Here is a 14,697-nt window from a genome sequence, read left to right as displayed (position 1 = left end):
CAGGCAGGACAGTTTTTAGAAGCAGCTGTTGTTGGTGGCTTAGTCTGTGACTTTGGAAGGGGTCTTGCAGGAGCATGAGATGATACATCTTAAGATTTAGAAATATCCCTGTAGCAGTTTTGTGGAGAGTGGGTTGGAGGGGCCGGGAGAGACTGTTCAGGAAGCTCATCCCGTATTTCAGGTGAGAGATGCTAGTGGCTGGAATGAGGGCCCGTGTTCTACTCCAGAAGTTGCCAAGAGGTATAAGGAAGGTATCCCTTAGTTTGGAATGATTATGTGTATAAATAAAGTGAATGGGTAGCTTTTAGGTAAGTGAAGAGGAGAGGAGAGGTAACTCGGTGGTGTTAGTTGGGGAGAGGAGATAATAAGAAAATAGTTGAGGTAGGAAGACACTTACATACCCCAGGAAGCTTTAAATACCAGGCTCGAGAGATGTGGCTTCAGCTTGTAAATGAAAGTGTTAGTTGCTCAGTCGTCTCTGACTCTTTGCAACCCCATGGAGCAACAGGGGAGCTCACCAGGCTCCTCTGTCCATGGGATTCTCCAGGCAAGAATTCTGCAGTGGGTAACCATTCCCAGCTCCAGGGGATCTTCCTGACACAGGGATCGAACCCAGGTCTCCTGCATTGCAGGCATATTCTTTACCATCTGAGCTACCAGGGAAGCCCATTTTGTAGGGAACAAAAATGTGTGCCTCTCGGAGATGTACACACTTATGTATATATAATGTATACGTATATACACATACTGGCTTCACACGCACACACACGGGCTTCCCCCCCACACACCGGCTTCACACATATACACACATTTCCCCAGTGGCTCAGCAGTAAAGAATTTGCCTGCTGTGTAGGAGAAGTGGGTTTGATCCCTGATCGGGAAGATCCCCTGAAGAAGGACATGGCAACCTACTCCAGTATCCTTGCCTGGAAAATCCCATCGACAGAGGAGCCTGGTGGGCTACAGGCTGTAGGTTGCAAAGAGTCTAACACAACTGAGTGACTTAGCATGCACACACATATTTACATACACACATATGTATATGTGTGCACACGCAGAATTATGTGTTAGGAAGAGGAAATGGATAAGAGTTGTTGTAAAAATGGAAGAGTGCTGAGGACATCTGCACATGTGAGGACTTGAACGAGGACGATCGTGGCAGGCGTGGGAATGGAAGGGTAGGTGTAAGAGAAGTTGTGCAGAGAAAGGCTTAGTACAGCAACATATATTGTGTTCTTAGGGCCAGGCTTTTTTGGGAAGGAGAATCAGAAGTAGAAAAGATACAAAGTTAAATAGTCTTCACTTCCAAGGAACTTACTCTGGGTTATTACAAGTCACAAGACAGAGCTATAAACCCCATCCATAGGGAGGGCACCCTGCTATGTGAGCTGTGAGAGCTTGAAAGGTGGCTGAACTTATCTCTATATGGGTTCCTCAACTGCTCTTTGTCGGTTGGGCCCTTAGTTACACTGTGCCCTAATATCCTATATGGAATTCTCTTTTTAGAGCAGTCTTGATATCTTATACTGTCTCAGAGCTTAGGAATCATTTTAGGCTGCTGAGATTTGGCACTTTAAGGTCTATTTAGTCAAAATGATGAGATTTAACTGTGTCCGAATGAACCCTTCTGAGAAATGAGAAAAGGGCTGAGTGAGATGCTAATCAAAGCTGTAAAAACACAGACCCTAGATAGTTGACAGTCTCAGCAAGTTAGGATTAGATCATTTCTTTCTCCCTTCCAGCCTCTTGTTAGAAGTTGCTTAAATACGAAAACTTTATGCAGGGATTCTGTAAGAAACTGATGACAAATCCATGATGGATTTCTGAGGCTAATTAGATTGTTTGGGATATTAGATAGCAACTCCCTTTGTGACCCTAGGCTGTCTGTTTATCCTGACTGCCTATGTTACAATGATTTGTTTTCTACCCTCTCCCTCCACCCCCAGGCCCCCTCCAGGTGGTACTGCCCCCGGTCTATGGGACGTAGAAACCAGCACCCTGTTGTATTCACGTTTGAATTCCCCAGGCTTAGCACAGGGCCTGACACACTGTAGGTGCACTGTGGATCTTGAACGAACAAGTGAATGAGTGAAGCTGATGTCACTGGGTATACAGTACACTGCTTTGCTCCTCACCACATTTATCTGGTGCCTTTGCTAGGAGTGGGATCCCAAATATGGCTCTTGTCCACTGTGGTAATTCTGCTTCTCTTGCCCAGCCCAGTGGTCATCCCAATCCTGTTGGTTGTATTTTTCAAAAAAACATTTTGGGGCAAGAATGCAGTATTTGGTGATGGTGCCCTCCCAGCCATTCCCTTGGCAAGATGATAAAAATGTTTATGGTGTGGGTTTCACTTTTCTTCTCCTGAGGATAATTTAACCTGTGGCCTGAAGCTGGCTTTGTTTTTGTAGACCTGGGATGAAAACATGAACTCCACTCTTATCTTATGAGGCTTAGTTCATCAGATACTAATTTTTTCCTCACCTCCCAACTCTATGTTCTTTCTTATTCCTTGAATTACTATAGCGCCATTTGGTTTATAATCTGATATTTGTGTACTTGTCTTACAATAGGCTCCATAAAATGTATTTTAGTTAAACTTTATATTGGGTTGGCCAAAAAGTTCATTTAGGTTTGCTCAGGAACCCGAACGAACCTTATGGCCAACACAATCTTTTCTGTAGTACCACCAGAGGGCCTGGCTCATAGTAGCTATGACAGTAAGCATATGTAGGGGGTTCTGTTTGTGCCCTCTAAGAGTCCACCAACCTAGACAGCATGTCAAAAAGAAGAGACATTACTTTGTCAACAATGGTCCGTCTAGTCAAAGCTCTGGTTTTTCCAGTAGTCATATATGGGTGTGAGAGTTGGACTATAAAGAAAGCTGAGCGCCGAAGAATTGATGCTTTTGACCTGTGGTGTTGGAGAAGACTCTTGAGAGTCTCTTGGACTGCAAAGAGATCCAACCAGTCCATCCTAAAGGAAATCAGTCTTGAATATTCATTGGAAGGACTGATGCTGAAGCTAAGGCTCCAATACTTTGGCCACCTGATGCGAAGAACTGACTCATTTGAAAAGACCCTGATGCTGGGAAAGATTGAAGGTGGGAGAAGAAGGGGCTGACAGAGGATGGGATGGTTGGATGGCATCGCTGACTTGATGCACATGAATTTGAGCCAGCTCTGGGAGTTGGTGATGGACAGGAAGGCCTGGTCTGCTGCAGTCCATGGGTTTGCAAAGAGTCGGACACGACTGAACAACTGAACTGAACTGATGTAGGGGATGCATGAAATTCGGCAAGAGTTCGGTTTGTTAGTGAGGCCAGTGACCTTTGGGTCCTGTGGATGTCAAGTGCGTAATGACAGTGATGCCTTTTAGGGATTCTTTATTTCCTCTTTCCAGCAGTAGCTTGAAGTTGTTTTTCATTAAAAGTATGTCTGAAGCACACACTTGAGGCTGCTGACTCACCTCCTCTAAGGGAGAAGCCTTGATGCCTTGGCTATGTCATGTGGAGGGATGTGGGCCCTCCTCTTACCTCCGCATTCCAAGTGCTCGTTTCTCATAACAGTCTATTTATGCAGCAGGCAGGCCAGGATCCGCAGGACTGGAAGGAGGCACGGAAGAGTTCTGCACTGGTTTTCAGTGCCAGTCCTACCCTTTGTTAGATCAAACAAGCTTTAAACAACTTGCTTGCATCTCTCTGTACTCCAGTCCCCTGGTTTGTAAAATAAGAGTTCCTTAGAAACGGAATCTTAGAAGGTCTCTGAGATCCCTTCCAACTGGAACACTCTGCTGCTGCTGCTGCTAAGTCGCTTCAGTTGTGTCCGACTCTGTGCGACCCCAGAGACGGCAGCCCACCAGGCTCCCCCATCCCTGGGATTCTCCAGGCAAGAACACTGGAGTGGGTTGCCATTTCCTTCTCCAATGCATGAAAGTGAAAAGTGAAAGTGAAGTCGCTCAATCGTGTCCGACTCTTCGCGACCCCATGGACTGCAGCCTACCAGGCTCCTCCGTCCATGGGATTTTCCAGGCAAGAGTACTGGAGTGGGGTGCCATTGCCTTCTCCGGGAACACTCTGTAATTCTCTTTTATTCTTCCCGTATCTTCTGTGGTCACATCCCAATGACTTAAGGCCCACCCACTGGCTGACAGATCAATTAGAGCAAACAGCCAGAACCCAGCCCGGCTGCACGTGGGGCTGTGCTTGCTCCCGCTGTGGAGGTGCCCTCTCTCTCTCGGAGGCGTGGGAGGCGGAAACTGTGCTTTCCTCCCCTAGCTGTTCATCAATATGTTGCTCAAGTGTAACTACACGTAAGCAGAATTTATTCATTACTTGTCTTCTCTTCTCAAGTATTTACACCTTTTGCTGCTCCATGAAAAAAAGTCTTTTAAGTCTTAGTCATCAGTTTTCTCTATTGCAGCCAAAGGAGAAGAGTTTTGAAAAACTGCAGAATCCTGCAGGGTCACATTCTGCAGAAAGGCAAAGGAGGAAAAAGACTGAGCTATGATCTTGGATATTGTACACATTTAAGAAGAAAGAGGCCTCTGTGTGCTTCATAGGGGTCAGAGTCTTAGCCTTAAAGGGCAACCCATTTTTCAAGGGTTAACTCTTAGTCTTGCTTCCTCTGAAACCTAATTTCATATTTTAACGGTACTTTGCAACCCAGTTGTACTTTGGGATCACCTGGAGAACTTAGAAACAGATGCTCACTACTCGTAGGGATTCTTATTTCATGTATCTGGGCTGGGGTTCCTCTATCACTGTAACTTTAAAAGCTCCCAGGTGATTGCAGTATGTAGCCAGGAGAACTGCTGATGTGGTCACTGAACAGGGGCATTTATGAATATACCTGGGTTATGCCAGTTGACAAGCCTGGTTTATTGCGCCAGGATGCCTTTTGATGGGTTTATGGTGGAATATGCAATCGAGGGAGTGACTGGATATTCTTGCGGATGCAGAAGCAGCACTCATCTCCCTGCAGATAAGAGGGTGGGGGGTGTAGGGGCATAGATCCCCATCAGAGGGGTGGTTGGGTATCCTTAATGTCAGCAGGCCAAGAGGGTTTGGGGTGCCCTCCCACACGATGGTGATGATTTCCCTGGTGAAGCTGGAATATTCAAAGTCCATAGGTCAAAGCTCTCCCTGCCGGTGCAAAGTATTTGGCTGGACACTGCCAGCAGTTGCCTTTCTGTGTTGGGTTCTTGTGAGTGACTGTGTCCAGGGGCGATCGATGCGTTCCTCCCCTCCCCATGATGCCTTCTTTCTTAACCTTTGTGAATACACAGTCTGGTAACTGGCACCTCTTTGAGCTCTGGAGGTTGATCCTCTCTGTGTCCTCTGCTCTCCTTCCCCTTCTCTTCCACTCTTCATTTATTTTCCGACTCAGACTCGAATCAGCATTTCTCCAGGAAGACTTGATGCCTTTTAATGCAAAATCTTTTCTCAGGACCACCACATAGCCACTTGGGATGCTGTTATTTATTATTATTTTTTTTGAGTTGGCCATTGTTTCTAGATTTTTTTCAGCAGACAGGATTGGGAAACTATGAAGAGAGAGCACGAGAATGAATAGATATGAACATACTTGTGAGTTCATATTTCCAATTAGAATTCAAGGCTTCGGGGTTTTTACCTGTCTTTTCTGTATTTCATCTGTTCGTTCTTCCATACTGTGAATTCTGATTTTCAGGTATGTAGGGAATGAAGAATTGCTTTATTCTCCATTTGCTTTATTTATCCCACAATATCCAATCAGCAGTCTCAGAATAACAATACTAACCCCAGCATCAATAATGATACTGAAAACACCCAAAACTTGTTTTTGCATATGCCATCCTTCTCGTCCATCATTTAAAAAGATGATTGTACTAGATTGGTGGTGGTGGACTGAATAATGGCCCTTCAGAAAGTGTCCAGGTCCCTACCTTTAGAAGCTGGCTGGAGACAGGAGCCCTGAGACTCTAGGCAAAGGGAGAAAGCGAGTGTGTAATATATGGGTCTCATTGCCTCTAACCATCTGTCCAGGGTTTTTTCTTTCCTTGATGGCAGTAGAAAGGCCTCACTTCTATAGCATACTGCTCTTGATACTTTCTTTAAAGCTACTCTTCATGAAAGATTCCCTTGAAGAAGGCACTATAGAAAGTGTCCAGGTCCTAATCTCTAGTACCTGTGAATATTACTTTATAAGGCAAAGGCACTGCATGTGTGACTAAGAGTCTTGAGATGGGGCTGTTACCTTGAATTATCTGGGTGGGCCCTAAATGCCATCACAAATGCTTTTATAAGAGGGAAGCTGGGGGAGATTATACCCAGAAGAGGCAATGACAGTGTGATCCTGGAGTCAGAGATTGGAATAATTCGGCCACAAGCCCAGGTAGTTTGGCGACAACCAGAGCTGCAAGAGCAGGGAGCATATTCCCCCAGAATCTCTGGGGAAGGCAGCCTGCTGGCACTTTAATATCGGTCAAGTGAGGCTGACTTTGAAATTCTGGCCTCCAGAACTGAGAGATTTAAAATAAATTTAAAGTAAATATCTGTTACTCTAAGGCACCAAATTTATGGTAAGTTGTAATAACAGCTGTAGGAAACCAGCACAGTCATACAGCCATTAAACACTGTGTATTTTTCTGCAAGCCTTGCTTAGTATTAGTTCCTTAATACGTAATTACATATTTAATTAAATATGTAATTACATGTTTAATACTACCAGTACGTACTTCCATGTGTCCAGTTATTTTGGCCATCTAAAGTTTATTCTGTAGTATCCTTAGGAAGGACTCATGGGAACAATATGTTCTGATTTTTAAAAAAGTGTTGCTAAAGTTTTGTCAAAACGGCTGGATACAAAATTCTTGATCCACATTTTCTTTATTTTAAATATTACTCCATTTTCTTCTCACATAAATCTTGTATGTCTGATAATTTTCTCTCTCTCATAATTTACGTACTTTTTTCTTAGATGGCCAAGTGATCTTTAAAGTCCTGTAGGTTTTCTAGAGCATAGCTTGATATGAGTTGTTTTGAGTCAGTGTTCTCAGGTTCATACTCTCTTCAGGTATGAGGTTTCAATTATCAAATATTTTTCTTTTTTGGGAATGTTTTCATGAATAAGATCTTTTTATTTATTTTTTTTAGAATTCTGTTCCTTTGTTTTGGTTTTGTTATTCAGAAATCCCTGTTAACCAAATGTTGGCTATTCTTTGCCCATCTTCAGTATCTGGCACTTTTGGATCCCTTTTATCTCTTTGTATATATATATTTGAAAAAATTTAAAAACACATTTATGGAGATATAAATCACATACCATAAAATCCACATATAGCATGTGTACAGTTTAATGGTTTTTAATGTGCTCCGAGTTGTACAAGTATCATGGTAATCAAATCAGTTTAGAATATTTTTATTTCAAAAATCTCCCATTCATCAGCTATCACATGGTTACTTCTCTTTTCCTCCAAACCAGTCCCCTCCTCCACCCCTGCCTTAGCACCATGCAATCACTAGTCTACTTCCTATATCTATAAACTTGCCTATTCTGGACCTTTTGTATAAATGGAATCTTAAAATATGTGGTCTTTTGTGACCAACTTCTTTCACTTGATATAATGTTTTCAAGATTCATCCAGTTGTTGGATGTATCAGTACTTAATTGGTTTTCATTGCTAATAATATTTTATACTACATTTTATTTTTTCATCATTTAATGGATATTTAGGGTGTTTTTCCTTTGTGGTTATTATGAATAATGCTGCTCTGAAATTTCTGTGTACAAAGTTTTGTGTAGATGTGTTTTCTTTTTTCTCTTAGGTTTATTCTTGAGTGTGGAATTGCTAGATCAAATAGTAACTTAATGTTTAACCTTATGAGGACATGCCAGACTACTCCAAGGTAGCTGCATTATTTTACATTCCCATTAGCAATGGGTCAGAGTTCCAATTTATTTCTCCATATTCTTAACATTCCTTGTTAAGACTTTTTGATTATTGCCACCTTCCCTTGTGGCTCAGCTGGTGAAGAATCTGTCTGCAATGTGGGAGACCTGGGTTCGATCCCTGGGTTGGGAAGATCCCGTGCAGAAGGGAAAGGCTACCCACTCCAGTATTCTGGCCTAGAGAATTCCATGGACTGTGTAGTTTATGGGGTCACAAGGAGTCGGACACGACTGAGTGACTTTCACTTTCAAAGAGTGTGAAGTGGTCTCTCCTTGTGATTTTGATATGCATTTCCTTGATGACATTCAGTGTTTTTTCATGTGCTTATTATCCATTTGTCTGTCTTCGTAGGAATATCTGTTCGTAAGATGTCTAATCTGAAATGTCTATTCAGATTCTTTGTTTATTTTTTAAATTGAGTTCTTTGTCTTTGCTATTGAGCTATGCATGTTCTTTATTTATGCTGGATAAAGTCCCCTGTCAAATATGATTTGTATATATTTTCTCTTGTTCTGTGAGTTCTTTTTACTTTCTTAATGGTGTCCTTTGAAGTACAAATGTGCTTTTGATGAAGTACAGCTTTTATGTTGCTGTATTTTTTGTTTGTTTTGTTGTTTTGCAGTGAAGTTTTGAGAGACAGAAATATGGAGAAACACACTGGATCTTAAGTGTTTTCGAATATAAATGTCCAGATCACACTAAATGTCTGGGACTAAAGTGAGAGTCAGACAAGTCAACTCCTATATTTTTTTTCATTTTAAAACTTTCTCTACTTTTCAAACATTTTAAGGTTATTTTTTCTTATATTCCTTCTAGTTTAGCTTTCATTTCTAAAATGATTTTCTTTTTTAAATTTCTGATTCTTTCTTGAATTCAGTCACTTCATCTTCTGAATTTTCATAATTCACATTTATGTTTTTCTTTCATGTCTTGAATAATTTAAAATATTTTAAGCTCATTCTAAAATGTTGTATTTTTATCTGTTTTTTTGAATATGTCATTTTGGCATGCTTTGATTGTCACGCATCTCCAGAGATGACATTTTTGCTGCTTAATCTCTTTTTTTTATAGAAATGTCTATGGCGTTTCCTTGGTACTTGTCTTATTTTTTTAAGTGAACTTGTTCTTAATTTTAGAGGGATGGTAAGGTCAGTAGAGTTTCTACCTTCACAGTTCCTCTTCTGTTGTTTTCATGTATTAATAGATTAGGACATCGGTGTGGTCCTGTTCCCTCTCCCACTTTTGTCCAAACCTTCTCTTTTGTCTCCCTTGCCTCTCCTGCTCAAGTTTGACTCCACTTTCAGCGGTTTCTCCTTGATGTGGGATCCTGCCTGTGAGCCAGTGTTGAAGATTCATAGGGGCTGGGCTGCTCCGCCCTTCAGACCTCACTGTGGGCCCCCCGAGCCCCTCATTTCAGCTGTTAACTGTCCAGTATGCCCATGTGCTCCTCAGGAACCCCTGTTGGTCCTTCCCGGTTCTCCTCCTCCGGGTTGTTCACAGCCCCAGTGCTTCCCTTGGTTCTCTCCCACATGGACACCGGTGTCATGCTGGCTGGTAGTCATCTCCCAACCGCACGTATTTGGGACTTTATGTCGCCTGCCAATGCAGGAGACATAAAGAGACGTGAGTTCAACCCCTGGGTCGGGAAGATCCCCTGGAGGAGGGCGTGGCAACCCACTCCAGTATTCTTGTCTGGAGAATCCCAAGAACAGAGGAGCCTTGTGGGCCACAGTCCATGGGGTTGCAAAGAGGTGGACATGATGGAAGCAGCTTAACATGCACTCATGGGGATGCCCTGTCACCAAATTGTGTTGGATATTGTCCACAAGGTTTAAATTTTGTTATTTAGTCGTTCTGTTTTTGTAAGGAATGCAGAAGATCCAATAATTCCACTACCACCATAGGTGCCATTGAACCAGAATTGATATCATCTTTTTATTTTCACTATTATAGGTCAGATTGCTCACTGAGACTTTAAAAGTTCCCTCCCCCCACCCCACCCCATGGAGCAGTAAAAGGTGTAAATATTTGAGAAGAGAAGACAAGTAATGAATAAATTCTGCTTACGTGTAGTTACACTTGAGCAACATATTGATGAACAGCTAGGGGAGGAAAGCACAGTTCCCGCCTCCCACGCCTCCGAGAGAGAGAGGGCACCTCCACAGCGGGAGCAAGCGCAACCCCACGTGCAGCCGGGCTGGGTTCTGGCTGTTTGCTCTAACTGATCTGTCAGCCAGTGGGTGGGCCTTAAGTCATTGGGATGTGACCACAGAAGATACGGGAAGAATAAAAGAGAATTGCAGAGTGTTCGAGTTGGATCTCAGAGACCATCTAGATTTAGGTTCCAAGTATAAGTGTAAATATAAATACATAAGCTATCAGTCGGAGAAGGCAATGGCACCCCACTCCAGTACTCTTGCCTGGAAAATCCCATGGACGGAGGAGCCTGGTAGGCTGCAGTCCATGGGGTCGCTAAGAGTCGGACTCGACTGAGCGACTTCACTTTCACTTTTCACGTTCATGCATTGGAGAAGGAAATGGCAACCCACTCCAGTGTTCTTGCCTGGAGAATCCCAGGGACGGGGGAGCCCGGTAGGCTGCTGTCTATGGGGTCACACAGAGTCGGACACGACTGAAGTGACTTAGCATAGCATAGCATAAGCTATCAGTATAGCTGTTATTTTACAAACTGGGGGACTAGACCACAGAGAGATTTAGGTGACTGACTTGAGACTTGTTTCATCCAAACAGGGTGGGACCGGCCTTGCAAGCAGTGCAGAGCTCTTCCATGCCTCCTCCCAGCCCCGGAGACCCGGCCTCCCTGTTGAGTAATGAGCAAACAGACTATTGTGAAGCAGAGAGGCCTTCTGTAGAGTAAATTGAAGGGTATTCACTCTTTTGTTTTAAGAAGTTCAGGTTCTCATTTAGTGGGTTTTCTTAAAATAGAGACACACATAATTGGGTGTTTGTGTGGAATAAATGAGGGGTGGAGCACAGGATTTCAACAGTATCATGTCTTTCCGGTGGCTGAATCGAGACAGAACCTGAAGACCTAATTGTGTCGTCAGTCCCACTGAACTTTTCACTTTACCAGGTAATAAATCTGACCTTGACACTTCGATGAAAAGGAAGTGTCTGTCTGAAAGCTGTATGCTATTCATGGAATGATGGTTGATGACTGATTTAATGAGTTGATATTTATTCATCTCAACATATATTCTCCTAATGGTCTTCTTGTTTCTTTGGCCAGGGAGGTAGTGATTCATAGCTGGGTACCCAGTGCCTGGCACATGATTTGTGTTCCACATATATATCATGTGCATTGAATGAATCTGTTTGGAGAAGCGAGGCTAACATATGAAAGGATGAATGTAGTCAAATTCCCTTGCATGGTGGAGTACTGAATAATAGGCTGCAAACCCTGAGAAGGTGTGCAAGATGGGAAGCCTCCCTAGATGAAACGGGAAGGATTTGAGTGCTTACCCTCTCCTGCACTCACCAGCACCTGTTCTCCTTACTACAGTGCTGGGATGTAGCACCATGGAATAGGCAACCCTGCCCTTTCCATCGGCTTCCACATCCCCTCCTGTAGTCTCTTCCTGTTTCCCAGACATACCAAGCCAGCGCCCACGATCGGGCTTAATTCTTCCTTGTTCCCTCGATCTGTGCATGCTTAGTCGATCAGTCATGTCCGACTCTTTGCAACCCCATGGACTGTAGCCCGCCAGGCTCCTCTGTCCATGGGATTCTTCAGGCAAGAGTACTGGAGTGGGTTGCCATGCCCTCCTGCAGGGGATCTTCCAACCCAGGGATTGAACCCAGGTCTCCAGCATTGCAAGCATATATTTTACCGTCTAAGCCACCGGGAAAGCCCAAGAATACTGGAGTGGGTAACCTATCCCTTCTCCAGGGGATCTTCCTGACCGACCCAGGAATTGAACTGGGGTGTCCTGCATTGCAGGGAGATTCTTTACCAACTGAGCCACTAGGAAAGCCCAGTGCTGTGATAGTGATATCAAATGAGGGAAGACCATAGGAAAAGTATGTTTGCCATCAGAGAAAAATGGTTCCTTGGAGAGAGAGGCAGGTTTTCAGCTGCAGCGTTCTCATCCCTACTATAGCCTGTTATCTTTTGTAGCTTTTCAACCATTTTAATTACTGTGTTTGATCTTTGCATCCTTCACTTGACATAGTTATAGTTGTCCCCTGATATCCACTGATTTGTCCTAGGACCCCACAGATAAAATTTGAGGATGCTTAGGTCTCTCTTATAAAATTGTATAGTATTTGCATCTCACCAATAGGTGCAAATGAGATTTGCATCTCATCTTCCAGTATATTTTTCATTATCTCTAGAACCCAGGTCTCTGGCATTGCAGGCGGATTCTTTACCGGCTGAGCCACAAGGGAAGCCCAGAATACTGGAGTGGGTAGCCTATGCCTTCTCCAGTGGATCTTCCTGACCCTGAAATTGAACTAGGGTCTCCTTCTTTACCAACTGAGCTATCAGGGAATGTAAATATGTAAATAGTTGTAAATACAATGTAAATGCTATGCAATAGTTGCCAGTATATGGCAAATTCAAGTTTTACTTTTTGAAACTTTCTGGATTTTTTCCGGATTACTTTTGATCCAGCAGTGGTTCAGTTTACACCTGTGGAAGGCTATTTCCACTAATAGTTTAGGTCCCTGCCCCTGAGCATCATAACATCCTTTGGCTAGTGAAAGGCAGTTCCCAGTGAAACTGGGACTCTGGAGTCCCTGCTGTATTGTCTGCCACCTCTCAGAGCTCCACTGAGCAGAGAATCAGTGGGAACGTGCTAAGATAAGAGGATCATGGAAGACTATTTCGTTATTGCAGTCAGCAAGCACTTCTTGAGTACTATGGCAAGCCAGGTTATAGGGTTATGACCACACCCAAGAAGACAGTGTTGGCTGCAAGGGTCATGTGGTGTAGATATGTGTGATGTAAGTCATGCAAGGTTGTCTTTATCCCATGGACTCTTCAGAATTATCCAGGCAACGGAACAGAACTCTGTATCATGACTCTTTTTTTTTTTTTGGTGTGTGGTAGGGCTCTAGGTAGGGCCTTAGGTGTGTGGTAGGCATTTTGTCTCTCCCAGGCTACATATACTACAGGTTTGTGGAGAAGGTACTGGGAACATTCTTGAAAAATTCAGCTGTGCAAAGCAGTTAGGCCATATGAAACCATAGTATAATTTCTTGTCCTCTAGGATTTGTGCACCCCACTCCAGTACTCTTGCCTGGAAAATCCCATGGATGGAGGAGCCTGGAAGGCTGCAGTCCATGGGGTCGCTGAGGGTCGGACATGACTGAGCGACTTCACTTTCATTTTTCACTTTCATGCACTGGAGAAGGAAATGGCAACCCACTCCAGTGTTCTTGCCTGGAGGATCCCAGGGACGGGGGAGCCTGGTGGGCTGGCGTCTCTGGGGTCGCACTGAGTCGGACACGACTGAAGTGACTTAGCCGTAGCAGGATTTGTGCTGTTTGTGACCAGGAAGGTAGGCTCTAAGATTCCTCTAGCAGCCCAGTTACCTGCAACTGATTAAGAACTCAGCAGGTGTAGAGTGCTAGTCAATAACCTTCCTAGACTTCCTCAAAGCAAGTATGTCCATGTGCGTGTGGTATGAGAGACCTATGCTAATAACAGAGTACATAACTCAGCTCTCAGCTGATGGGTGGGACTAAGTTGCTACCCCCAAGAGGGAGAGAAGTTCATGGCCTACTCTTGCCTCACCCTGAAAGTAGACTTGGCCTTCTGATGGAATAGCTCTGATAGCTTCTTAGACATAGGTTGGTTCCTGATCCTCCTCCTCCATGCTCGTGACTTCTCCGACTCTAGTCTTCCATTAGGACAGCAAATGAGTTGGTGGGGAGGGTACTCGTTGCTTCTTTTGCAGATTTTTGTATCGCATTGAGATGTTGGTGATATATGCCAGGTCAGACTTGGTAAACTCCTGCCTGATTTATTCTTCCCCTGGAGCCCATGAACCCTGTGAAACAGAGTTAGAGAACCAGTCCTGAACCATGCCTGTTAATGCTAACTGTAAACACAGCCTTGTTGATGGGTGGATAGTTTAATAAACTTCCTTTGAGCATCTGAGCTGGGCCTGTTCTGGACCTGGCTGGGAGGTGGATGTGGACATGTGGCAGATTTGTTGACGTTTTGAGGTGAGGTATTCCTTTCTTCTGACTTGGTGCTAGCTGAAGGTCAGGCTCAGATAAACTTGGTGATTTATCCAAGATCATACAGTTGAAGATTGAGCCTTGACTTCTGTCCTGTCACAGCCCCTTCCAAACTGGTCCAGCTCTCAAAGTGTGCGTGGGGGTGTCCCAGATGTCATTGTCTGTCCTGGCCCCAAGTCCAGCACTGGGCAGCCACATGCCACCTTCCACTCCTTACAGTGCTTCTGAGAATTTGTACTGTTTGCCATGAAGCAGGACTGTGGTAGTAGGGGCTGTGTGAAGCAGTTCTGAAATCCATTTGAGGCTCCTCTCTGGGATTCTGCAGGGATTTTATGTCGTGAATATGATTGTGACCCAAGTTTCTTTTCTTTTATAGCTTAGCGTGGGGTAACAACTCTAGGAACTAGGGCATCGTAACTGACGTTTCTTACTGGTGATTGATTAATGGTATAGAGACAGGATATGTGGGTACTACATGATATTAGAAGATAAAGTTGGGAGGCAGGGAGAGGATGTTAAATTGTCTTTTATACTATCCATATGTCAGCGTCTTCA

The 14,697-nt window shown here is 43.8% G+C and overlaps 1 protein-coding gene across 23 annotated transcripts in view; it reads left to right on the top strand.

Moving 5' to 3' along the window:
• Window positions 1-14,697, top strand: part of LOC129656594 (carboxyl-terminal PDZ ligand of neuronal nitric oxide synthase protein-like) — a 358,204-nt gene that overhangs the window by 15,720 nt on the left and 327,787 nt on the right. The gene's annotated exons all lie outside the window — the stretch shown is intronic.

Source organism: Bubalus kerabau, chromosome 6, assembly GCF_029407905.1.
Source record: "Bubalus kerabau isolate K-KA32 ecotype Philippines breed swamp buffalo chromosome 6, PCC_UOA_SB_1v2, whole genome shotgun sequence".
NCBI classification, from domain to species: domain Eukaryota; kingdom Metazoa; phylum Chordata; class Mammalia; order Artiodactyla; family Bovidae; genus Bubalus; species Bubalus kerabau.
The sequence above is the reverse complement of the archived record's forward strand: the minus strand, read 5'-3'. Positions and strand labels throughout refer to the sequence as shown.